Genomic DNA, 11,866 nt, shown 5'->3' on the forward strand with positions numbered 1-11,866 from the left:
AAATATCACGAATGAACTTTTCTTTCTCTGGTTTCTTCCTGTGAACGTGAACTTCATGTTTTTTTGCATCATTTTTTTTTCTATTCACGTTTTTTCTTTTCAATTTCTCTTTTTTTTTCAATTCTTTTTTTTTCTTTTTTTTACTCATACTCCTTTCTTTCATCCTCCACCAACTCCAATAATATACACACAGGCCAAACTTGCAGACGGAAAAACATACCACAAAAGACATACTAAACTAGCTTGACTAGCCAGGCTCAATTTTGGATGTAGCTAATGGGTCAAAAAGGCTAAATTTGGCTTAAGTGGAGCTAAATGGATGAAAAATGTAAGTAAAGGGAAATTTGAAAGCACCTCCCTACATGTGACACCGACCACAAACCCGAATGCATGCATTTGACAAGAAATCGAATGTCATAAAAGTGCAAAAATGATGAACATGCTATGCAAGGAGTACTACTTTCAATTCCTATATAAACCGGTCATGAATATCACAAGTTATAAGGCTCTAAAACTCAGAAATTGTAAAGTAGGTTGTCAATTTATCAGGTCAAGTCTAAACAGTCAGCTATATTTGAACAAAAACTCGTAGATTATGTGTAAGACTCAGCTAATAACTGTCAATGAAAGTGCAAGGCTCAAGTAAAATGACAAGTTAAATTGCAATATCATCACCGAAATCAACCATTCCGACTCAACCTATATGCAAAAATAAACGTGAATATTTAATTAATTTTTGAAATTTTCTAATTTTTTTGGATTTTACGATTTTTTGAAACAAATGAAACAAATGCAAGCTGAAAAATAGAAACGTAAATGCAAAACAAATGCAAATGCAGACTCAAAGGATGCATTACCCTCCCCAAACCAAAACGGACAACGCCCTCGTTGTCCTCCAGCATACACCAGTAGATATATACAGGGAAACGGGAATATACAACCAATAAATGAATGAAAACAATAAAATGAAAAGGAGACAAAAGAGAATAAAAGAGCGAGAATATACATACAAAACACGAACTTCCCCAAACCAGCCTGAAAACAGGGGAAATGAGTAGATCAGTAGCTACTCGTCAGCCTCCTCTGTCACGTCGTCCACCGTCACTGTGTAGTCCGGGTCCGCCTCCTGCTCTCTCCTCCTCCTCTGCTCCTTCTGAGCTCTCGCTGCTGTCGCCACTGGTTCCTCGTCCTCGTCCTCCTCCTCACTAGCAGACTCCGGGTACCCCTCAGCCAGGTACCGGTAGAAGGAAGGGTGTAGCCAACCCTCTGGGATTGGACGGTGTCGTCTCATGTGATACTCGTACAAAGGGAACAGAGTGAGAGCTATGTCCCTCTCCATACGAGCCTCTGTCTCTGCCTTCTCAAGCAACAAACTGTCACGGCGTCCTTGGTCCATGACCGCAGACGCCTAAAAGGGTGGAGGACAAACAAAATTAGCCGGAAGAACCGACTGTGCCTGGTCGGGCGCATGAGTAGGAGTAGGAGTAGGGATCGGAGTAGGAGTGGCCGTGGAAGTCTGGCCAACCGTAGGAGGTGTGGATCCCTCTCCGGTCTCAAGTCGACCCCGCTTCCTAAAAGCGGGCAAGGTAGTAGGTGGTCGGAGCTGTAGGTGGTACATGGGTAACGGTGGTGGTAAAATGCCCCGTGCGATAAAGGGCAAGGGGACGAGACGAGGAAGGGTGGTGCAAGGAAGGTCGACGGACAAGGAACCACTAATCTTCCAAGTCCGGTAGTCAGAAGTCAGCCAAGTCATGGACTACATAAATGCCCGGTCCAGGAACCTATCTCCCGGTATGTACGGTAAGTCACGAGGTAAAGCAGGGAGGAGAGAACGAGCAAGGAAGGTGGCTATGCCACCATAGACAATGGTATCCATGGTCTTCTCCCCCTGAGACTGGAAGTATTGGGCAGTCAAGTAAGCAATGTTGAGGGCAAAGGGGCCCTCGCTGTCGATGTTCAGGTAACCGCCCAAAATAAAAACCTCGGTGTTAGTGATGTTGTTTGGCTCCTTTCGGCCAAAAATAGTACTTCCCATCAGTCGCAGGAAGTAATGAGCAGGGGGAAGGTGGACCTGAGCGAGACGTTGCTCCTCGAAGGTAGTCTGTGCCAAAGTCCGCCAAAGCTGACGGAGGACCTTCCTAGGAGCGGCAGTGGCACCCTTAAAGGAAAGGCCAAGTCGAGTACCATACTCTTCCAAAGTCATATAAAAAGTCCGGTTGCACACCCGGAAAGACACAGAAACACATGTGGGGGCAACGTCGTGTGCCCCGGAGGAGAAGGTAAAGGATCTGAAAAACTCAAGGGTCAGCTCCCTGAAAGTGTAGGCACTCATGGTCACAAGTCAAGCCATCCCCGTACCCCTCAGAATCTCACACACCGGCTCGTAGATACCAAGCCTCTGAAGTGACGAACGGCACAAAAAGCGAGTCGGGAGAAAGTCACAGTCTGCTAAAGCATAAAATCTAGTGCGATGAATACCGTTAACAAAAATTACCTGGGGTAGTCGGGGTGCGAATCGAGGGAGTCGTCCCCTCGGATGGTAACACGGCCAGCAGAACGGCCAGCGGCAGGTGTAGCTCATGCACGACCCCTGACCTCTAGAACCTGAAGTAGAAGCTGGTTTTACCATAAAAATGACACAAAATAAATTGTATTTTGGCTCTTGAAAATTTCGGTCAAGAGGTGATGTTTTTGTGAGATTTTATTTCTCTAGAATTATCATAAATTGTAGAGAGTTATTGGAGGATTTTCTTACACTAGAAAAGGATGGGAAGAATGAATAATTGAATAAAGAGAAGAGCTCTCTTCTCTTTCTTGTGGGAGGCCGAAAAAGAGAGCATTGGGTAGTATGCCCAATGCCTCTTGTTTTTGCTCTTCTCAGGTTTTACATTTTTGAGGAGATAGTGTGTTTGGATGGTGAGTTTCGTGCCAAATGAAGGGCACTTGTGTTTATTTCTTAGTTAGTTGAGATTCGGACGGTCTTATATGGTCTTGTTTAGGAACTAGCTTGGCGCTTTTACCTCCACATTTCCATAAATTATTTTGTCTTTTGTCACCTGAACCTCACTATTCCTATACTATTTGTAAGCCCTCAGCCGTGACGGACATTGTTGGTTGGAATGTGTGCATTAGTGCTCGAATCGTCTTTCATTTTTGTTGCATGCATGCTATGTAGGTCGCAGTTTAGGTGAGTGGCTATTTCTCTTTCTCTCTTTTACATATAATTAACCCTTTGCTTCATGAGAGAAGAGTGATCACGTGAGAGTCTGATTTTGTTGGTCTTGCAAGGTCTATAGGTCGGCTTTATTTCTGAACAACTCATAACTCGTTTGCGTATTGACTGTTATAGCTGTAACCGTTGGTTTTTGTTGCATTAAATTGGTTCAAGTAGAAAAGTTATAGCTAGCTCTAAGTTATCATTTCCGTTCCATTAGTTTGCATTTAGTTTACTCGAGGACGAGTAAAGGTTCGGTTTGGGGAGATTCGATACGTGCATTTTGTATAAGTCTTTTTAGCCTATTTTTGCACGTATTTCCATGTACTTTTGTACTGTTTATATTGCATTATGCCCCGAAATGGCTACTTTGGTTCGTCTTGTCTATTTTGCAGGAACGAACGTGAAAGTAGTAGAATCGTACCATTTTTGTCCTTTTTTGCATACATTTTGAGGAGACGGGATTTTCAGAGCGAAATACTGCATTGGGATGCATGAAGGAATGGTCTACGTAGCAGTCGTCAACGAGTTTGGAGCTGTTTTGGAGGAAGAACACTCGATCGAAGACTTTTCTTAGTCGATCGAGTGGTTTCACAAGCTAAGGAGGTCGATCTAGTAATCTACTGTGCTCGATCGAAATGCTGGAATTCGAGGTTACTCGATCGAGTGATATTTATGCTCGATCGAGGTGGTTGCTGGCTGAAGTCCTCGATCGAGCTGTTTCAAACTGCTCAATCGAGTGGATTAGGGTTTCACGGGCCTTAATTAGTCCGTGTTACTTATTTTAGTTTATGGACTTAGTTATTTTCTATTTAAGCGTGAGTTAATAAGGTCATTCGGATCTTCTTATCTATCTTTCACTGCTTAACACTCTAAAACGTTGCTTTCTCTTTTCCCTAAACTTTTTCACTATAACTTTTGCTTTCGGGTTATTTTGCTTGGATCTTGTGTTATTTACGCCGGAATTCTCGCTATTGTAATCTCTTACTCTCCCTTAATCTTAATCTTTCAATTGTTTGCATTAATTCTCTTATTAAATTCTCTTAATTTCTCCCCTAATCTCTTTTATGCAATTTTATTACAATTTCAATATGCTTGTTATTAGTTTATTCATTATTATTAATCTTGACAATATTGATAGTATGAGTAGCTAATTTAATTCATGTTGGGACTAGGGGATCTATGGTAGAATTGTGACGATGTAGCGAATAGGTTAGATGACTTATTTGTGAGATCATGTACCCATAGCAATTTAATTGTATTTACTGACATAGTTGAGTGCACGCTTCTAAGTTACCCTTTAATCTGGTTATATTTAATCCTGGATCGGAAGATTGGACTAAATAGAACTGCTATGAACAGTAGACTACCCTGACGAGGACGAAAATTAAGTTAGTGGAAATCTAGGATAGAAAATGGACCGGAAGAACCTTTCAAAATCCGTTTCACAATGACTTATCTAGACTATTTGCAGTTGAGTCATTAGGCTACCGTAGTGAACCGAAATCCCGATATGTTCTCTCTTTATTGATATTCTTATTCTTAATTCTACCCTTTTACTGCTCTTATTTATTTCTCTTTCCCTTAAGCCTTTTAGTTTAGAAAATCAAATTTGCAATCCCCATATTGTGACCGAATAGACGAACCATTTACAGATATCTTGCCTCCCTGTGGAGATCGACCCGACTTCCCTAGCTATATAGTTAGTTTAGTTGGTTATTTTTTATAGGTATACGACTGCCCTGTCACACCTATTGAGCAAGCCTTCCTTAGCTACTACAACTCTTCGCTGGGTAGTTCACATGCACTAAGAAAGGTGTGTGTTGAGTTTATGGATTCAAGTATCTAAGAGGGGGAGGGGGTGAATTAGGTACTATTTAAAAATTTATAACTTCAACTTTATTGAATTAAAGTGAGTTACGAGGACAAAAGAGATGAGAAGATACTTTGAATAATATTGAAAGACTAAACAAGTATCACGATGAATGTTTGCTGAAGTATGAAAGTAACAATCGTTCTGACTGTAGCTATTTGTCTCAGTTTGTGGAATACGGACTGCAGTCCAAATGTGACAAAGATGATGAACTGAATGTTACTTCAAGGTTTAAGCAAAGCACGACAAACAATAATAAAAGAGCAAATGGGAAATAAAGTAAAACAATTGAACACGAGATTTTTGAATTGGTTCGGCAAGAAACTCAAGTGCCTACGTCCAATCTACCTTTTTATTGCTTTCTTTTAGTGATCTACTCCGACAACTAAAAGACCCTTACAATAAAAGACACCAACCTACTCCGGTTGTAAAGCTAGTACAAGAACTACTCCGTTCTTATGACAAGCTAACTCGCAACCTACTCCGGTTGCCAAGAGTTAAAGACTACTCCGTCCTAAACTCTACTAACACACTTAGAATGTTATAGGATCAAGTTTCCACTAACATATTCTTAGCAAAGAATAGAGATGGACAACTTTTACAAGATCAACAATTCTTAAACAAGAGAGTTTAGTATTATAAAGTAACAGTAGCCACGACTGTAACAACTTGAAGACTTTTAAAGGTTTTTGCAAAGACACACGATTTTTAAGCTTTAAAAATAATTTGTATAGTTGGAAAAATTATTTCAGAAAAGTCTTGAGATTTTATGAAGGAGAGGCTCGCCTTTTATAGAGGAAATGGGTGAGGAGGTTGCTAGGGTTTTGAAGAGTCAAAGACCACACATGTGAAGGGCATTTGCAACCACCCAAAACTTGCACCAAAGAGGGCTCTTTTGCAAAGGCAAGAATAGAGAAAGAGTGTTTGAAATATATCCTTAAAAGCTCATGCAAATTCAGAAAACAAAGAGAGAAAAGACAAGTCACATGATGACAAGTTAACACTAAAATGGCAAAAAGCATTTTTTGTTTTCTTAAAGAACCAAATGGTTGAATTTGCATAAAGAGGAAACATTTTGAAAATAATAATAATTCAAACCACTCTTTATTTAAGACCAACTCCTAATAAAAATCTGAATTTTATCTTTGAAAAATAAGAGTCACGTGAAAGGCTTTTGAAAGATAAAAAGGGCTTCAAGTTTTACGAATTGTGGCAACAATCCAAGCAGCTGTTTACTAATGAAAGAAACAGTCGACTTGACTGTTTCTATTACTCTAAGATACTCTACTTTCTCGCTTGTACATTAGATGACACTAAGACTCAATACAATGGGATGATTAACAACTTCAACACTTCTTAATCCATGCTTGATTTAATCATTAATCCTGAAAAGGTAAACTAAGATAGCACAAATCAAATGGGCATGTTATCATCAATCATAAGGAACCCAACAAATTCCCCCTTTGATGATGACAAGCCCCAAACGAATGTATGAGCAATGTAAACACCTTGATTCAAGATTTTAAACAAGCAAGATCAAATGAGAGAAGGGACAATATTACCTTACCTAAGGCAAGAGCTAGAATCAAACTACCATGACAATTTTACATTGCCCCAAAACAAGATTCAAGGCTAAGAAGATTAGGCCTAGATATCAGTTAATCAATATACAAAGAGATTAAGAGCATGAGTTTACCTTTTCCCCCTCTTGACATCATCAAACGGATAGGGATGTCAAAAGCATTAGAGTACAAATAATTCACAAGAAAACACAAAAAGGCACATATAAGCGTGACAAGGTAACAAAGTCAACATAAACATATGGATTAAACAAGTTAACCATAGTTCACCACGGCTAAATAAAGTTTAAACTACACCACCAAGCATTAAAATAACAAGTAAATAAAATAATGTCTTAGAAGGGCACAAACAAGGTGGAGCAAAATGAAAAAGGCAGGGATAAAGGTTAAGGGGGCCGAGAGTAAAAGGGACAGGCTAAGGGGAGGAAGCTTGTTCACCATCCGAGCCACTACCCAAAGGATCATCATCCACATGAGCATCATCACCGATTTCCTTTGTTGACACGAGGGTGGAGATGATATCCACCTCACCACGGATGAGGTCCACTGTGGAAGCAAGGGCCGAGATTGCCAAATCCTTTTGATGAGCATCTTCCTTAAGCCAAGCACTCAACTCAGCCACGGCTTGAAGAACTTCCCGCATACTACCCGTATTCACTTGACTAGATGACCCACCCTCCGGATCCTTCTTAATTTTCACCGAGATTAATTCATCATTTTCACCTTTGATAAGCATTTTCCCCATTTGACCATCACTCATAATGTCACACATGTCCAATGACCCCAAAGTAGTACTCACTAAAACCCCTTGTGCTTTGAGCACAACCGACAACCACATTCCATATGGCAAGTGAATCATGCTAGAAGAGGGTCTACGAAGTTTGGTCGAAATAAGATGAAAACGCTTAAACATTAACCCAACTAAGTTCACCTTTTTGTGAGTTGCAATATGATAGATTAAATATTGTTTGGCTATGGTGAGTTTTCCCCGATCACCCGAGGGATAAATTGACCGACAAAGCATATTAAAAATGATTCGAAGAGGAGGGGGTATTTGGGTATTACTCACTGGACCACAAGTGACGGCTTTGGGACACACGACTTGAGCAACATTAAGGGGTGAGGCATAAGGTAAAGCAACCCATGTTTCGGAGGGGAGTTTGTCATAACCTCCGGTTGGGATATAATATCAAGGGCGGTAGCAAAATAAGATTGAGAAAGTTTTAGAGGCTTACCGTTCACCTTAGCCGTAAGAAATTCACCCGATTTATCAACTCGGACGGTTGCAAAGAACTGAATCACCTCACTCACAAAGACCGGTTCACGCATTTCCAATAATTTTTCCCAACCTTGAGCCAATATCATGTCACGGACAGTATGAAAAGCAGGAGGCTCGAACCAAGTTTGGTTGTAGACCCGAGGAGAATGGATAGCTTTGGGATTCATCAACCTCTCACAATTTTTGTAGATGGGGGTAGGGAGATCTATGCTTTCAAGGTGATCCCAAACAATAGCCAAGTCCCATTTAGAGGTTAGGGAAACCGAATCTGAGGGAGAGAGGTACACCAATTTTTTCTTTGATTGTTTTGATTTTTTCTGAGGTGGTTCACTGGGTGTGGGTGTTTCATCAGGGGGATTAACAGGAGGGTTTTTGATGTTGCTTTGTTAGACATTTTCAGAAATTGGGGGTAATTGGGATGAAGAGGCTTTTTCTTTCCTTTTGTTGTTTTTCTTCGCCGGAATCGGGTCAGACTCGGCGGGGACTTGGTTGGATTTTCATTCAAATCGAACTCAGATTCTTCAATATCATCAACATTTACCATGACCGGTTCAGTGACATTCTCGGATGAGGAGCCAGCGACAGAGGTACCCTTCTTTCGACCGCCTCGAGTACGACGTCCTACCATGGTGGAGATGGGGATGTCGTCGGATGTTGGTGGGACAGTGGAAGGAGGATTAGGAAGAGGGTTAGACTGTACTGGGTTTGGTTGAGGTGATGGAGATGGAGTCGAGGTTGAGGTTTGTGGAGGAAAGGCGTGGGACATTTTTTGTGGGGGCATGGTTTGAGTTGTTGTTGTCGGTGGGTTAGATGTGACAGGTGGGGATGTCATGTTTGCTGGTTTGATGGGTATATGGGTATTGAAAGAGGTCTTGACCATGGTGGGTTAAGAGGTAGGTGAGATTTGAGGGAGTTTGTGGATTTGGGAGATGAAAGGATAAGTGGATTAGGAGGTTTGGACGGGTATAGGGATAGATGGTGGGTTGAGGTAGTAAATGGCCCAATAAATGTGGGAGGTGAGGTAGTTGGCCCAACTAAACACATTTAATCACTCGAAATAAAAACGCAAGGTAGCAAATAATAAACGTAAATTTAGATATGAGGTTGAGTGATTACCGACTCACAAATACGGTGTCAATTTTTGGTCTAAACATGATGTCAATGCACTTAGAACACTTAATAACATATATCCAATTTTAATTTAATCAATTAAGGAAATTTGTAGAACTCACACTAAAAATCACAAGCAATTAATTAACCCAATTTCTAGTCTAAATTTCTCAAAATGTTCTCTTGCAAGTGGCTTAGTGAAAATATCGGCAATTTGATTTTCGGCCTTGTAAAAGATAAGTTTAACATGTCCTTTTTCCACATGATCACGAATAAAGTGGTGACGAATATCGATATGTTTGGTTTTAGAGTGTTGAATGGGATTTTTGGAAATATTAATTGCACTCGTATTATCATACATTAAGGGAATGGAGTCAAAAATAATACCAAAATCCAAGAGTTGTTGTTTTACCCAAAGGAGTTGAGAACAACAATGTGCGGCACTAACGTACTCACTTTCGGCCGTTGAAAGAGCTACCGTATTTTGTTTCTTTGAGCCCCAAGAGATCAAACAAGGACCCAAGAATGTTGCAATTCCGGAGGTACTCTTTCTATCAACCATGCATCCCGCATAGTCCGCATCCGAAAAGCTTATGAGATCAAAAGGACAATGTAAACGGTACCATAAGTAAGGATTTTGTGTTCCAATCAAATACCGAAGAATTCGTTTAACGGCTTTAAAATGTGATTCTTTCGGATTTGCTTGGAACCTAGCACATAAACAAACACTAAAGAGAATGTCGGGACGACTTGCGGTCAAGTAGAGAAGTGAGCCTATCATACCTATATACACCTTATCACTAACATTCTTACCGAGTTCATCTTTGTCCAATTTGGACCCGGCTACCATAGGTGTATCATGAGGCTTACCATTAGTCATCCCAAATTTCTTAAGCATTTCCTTAATATACTTTTGTTGATGGATCATGATTCCATCCTTTGATTGCTTAATTTGGAGCCCAAGGAAGAATCCTAGCTCACCCATCATGCTCATTTCAAACTCCGATTTCATTAGTTCCGAAAAATATAAGTAAAGGAGTTCATTTGTTGCACCAAATATAATGTCATCAACATATACTTGTACAACCAACAGTTCACTGCACTGTTGCTTTAAGAACAATGTTTTGTCAACGGAGCCTCTTTTAAAACCATTTTCAATAAGAAATTTAGACAATCTATCATGCCAACACCTTGGTGCTTGTTTTAAACCGTAAAGAGCTTTGTCTAATTTGAAAACATGGTTAGGCAAGTCATTGTTCTCAAAACCCGGTGGTTGCTCTACAAAGACATCTTCTTCCAAATATCCATTTAAGAAAGCGGTTTTGACATCCATTTGGAAGAGTTTAATGCCTTTGTGAGCCGCAAAAGCTATAAGCAATCATACGACCTCAAGTCTAGCTACCGGTGCATAGGTTTCATCGTAATCAATACCCTCTTGTTGGTTATAACCTTGCACCACTAGTCTAGCCGTGTTCCTTACAATTTCTCCCGAGTCATCAAGCTTATTGTGAAAGACCCACCTAGTACCAATGACGGTACGATTAGGCGGTCTAGGGACTAAGTGTCATACCTCGTTTCTTTTGAATTGATTGAGCTCTTCTTGCATAGCAAGAAACCAGTCTGCATCAGGCAAGGCGACTGTTACATTTGAAGGTTCAATTTGAGAAAGGAAGGCATTGTGGGCACAATACTCATTGAGATGAGCGAGATTGTTGAGGGATGATCTTGTTCGAATTCCCGAGTTGAGATCACTTGTAAGATTAGTGAGTGGATGAGAGCTTTGATGTTTCCACTTCTTTGGAACAATGGTTTCTTGTTCCCCCTCAACAACATCGATCCACAATGGACTTTGTTTCTTTTGGCCTGGAAGGATCTTCATCCTCACTTTGTTTTGGGTTACTTGATTATGGAGTGGAGGCAACGATCGTTGGTCTGTTGCCTCCATAGAAAAACAAAGATGCAGGTGCTACGTGTTCCCCCGAGTTGCTGATCTCCTTTGAAGGTGACGGTCTACGTGTCTTTGCAATTGATCTTTGGGAGCTTCTTCATCCGCGAACACGAAGTCCTTTCAAACAAGACCAATCTCAAACTCATCGTCATTACTATCATCATCATCATTCACGTTTTGTACCTTTCCAAGCACACTAGATTCATCAAAAATGACATGAATGCTTTCTTCAATTAACAAGGTTCGTTTATTGTAGACTTTATAGGCCTTGCTATGATCGGAGTACCCAATAAATACTCCTTCATCACTATGTGGATCGAACTTATCCAAGTTGTTTTTACCATTGTTATGAACAAAACATTTGCTTCCAAAACATCTAAAATATGAAATGTTGGGTTTTCTTCCACGTAGCGATTCATAGGGAGTTTTATTCAATATACTCCTTATCATGACACGATTATGAATGTAGCAAGCGGTATTTACCGCTTTAAAAAGTTCTTAGGCAACTTACTAGATAATAACATTGTTTTAGCCATTCCTTCAAGGGTTCTATTCATCCTTTCAACCACACCATTTTGTTGTGGGGTTCTAGGAGCCGAGAAGTTATGGTCTACACCATTGTCATCACAATGAGCACCAAATGATGAGTTTTCGAATTCGGTTCCGTGATCGGTTCTCATTGAAACAAGTTTTAAACCAAGTTTATTTTGAATCTTTCTTAACCAAATTAGAAACTCATCAAATGTCTCATCCTTAGAGCTTAGGAAGAGTGACCAAACGAACCTAGATTAATTATCAACAATGACACACACATAACGACTACCACCTCTACTTCTAGTTCTCATTGGTCCACACAAGTCGA

The sequence above is a fragment of the Silene latifolia genome, chromosome Y (genome assembly GCF_048544455.1).
Source record: "Silene latifolia isolate original U9 population chromosome Y, ASM4854445v1, whole genome shotgun sequence".
NCBI classification, from domain to species: Eukaryota; Viridiplantae; Streptophyta; class Magnoliopsida; order Caryophyllales; family Caryophyllaceae; genus Silene; species Silene latifolia.